Source organism: Arachis ipaensis, chromosome B03 (assembly GCF_000816755.2).
Source record: "Arachis ipaensis cultivar K30076 chromosome B03, Araip1.1, whole genome shotgun sequence".
Lineage (NCBI taxonomy): Eukaryota > Viridiplantae > Streptophyta > Magnoliopsida > Fabales > Fabaceae > Arachis > Arachis ipaensis.
Genome location: NC_029787.2, coordinates 15,636,902 through 15,637,862, shown reverse-complemented (window position 1 = coordinate 15,637,862; position 961 = coordinate 15,636,902). Strand labels below are relative to the sequence as shown.

The window sequence follows — 961 nt, the reverse complement described above, 5'->3', positions numbered from 1 at the left end:
TCAATCTTGAGGGTCGACATTTCTAGATTATTTTTTTTAAAAAAAATAATAAATAGGAAGAAAATAAAGTTATATTGATTTGCTTTTTTGTAAATTCGTTGATTTTTTCCAGTCATAGATCGGTGCTGAATATTTTGTCAATGATGCGTTGGCTGGTCAAAACCTGTAGCAACCGTTTGAATCTAATTATTGTGGCTAAAGAAATTTTTTTAGATGCATGTACGAATTTTTCTAAGTGGGCATCATGGTGTTTGACGTGGCGTGATTTTATTGGCAGTTCATAGTTTAGATCGACGGCTGCTAACACCAATAATATAAGGAAGTAATGAGCAAGTCTTTAACTCTTTATGCTTGGTCTGGAGATTACAACTAAGTACACGTTGTACACAGTAAAAAAAATAAATTATTATTTAATGATTTTTAATTATTAATTTTATTAAAAAATACTGTTTTTGAATTTTTATTTTTTTACAAATAAAGATTAAAATAATTATTTTTTTTTTTGCAAATTATAAAAAAATTATACCCTTGTCTCAATACCATTCTAAAGCATTTTACACCTATATCTTTCATAATCAAATTTATCCAACAAAATTTTGAAAGTTGAGAATTGATATTCAATATTTTAATCCCGCCGCTTTGGGGGGTCTTTTGTGGTGTACATTTAAACCACACTTAACTGGAACTTTCAGAAATGGAAGCAATGGGTGGATAGTGGAGAATATATATGGCCGAAAATAAACATAATTTTCAAACTCTATAGTCTTCGTGCAGGCAATGAATTGAACTTTGAGTACGTATTTCATCTCTTTGAATATATATATTTGAACATTGTTTAAAAGCAACAAAAATTGTGGGTATTGTGAAGTTTAGTTTAGACTTTTTTAGTATTATTACTTCCATTATTATTTTTTTGTTTCCCATTTATTTTTTAATCCAAAAATTAAAGACAAATATATTA

The 961-nt window shown here is 27.5% G+C and overlaps 1 protein-coding gene across 2 annotated transcripts in view; it reads right to left on the bottom strand.

The window, feature by feature from the left end:
- The window catches only part of LOC107634219 (E3 ubiquitin-protein ligase PUB23-like), a 21,607-nt gene that overhangs the window by 2,449 nt on the left and 18,197 nt on the right, over positions 1–961 (bottom strand). The window lies entirely within an intron of this gene.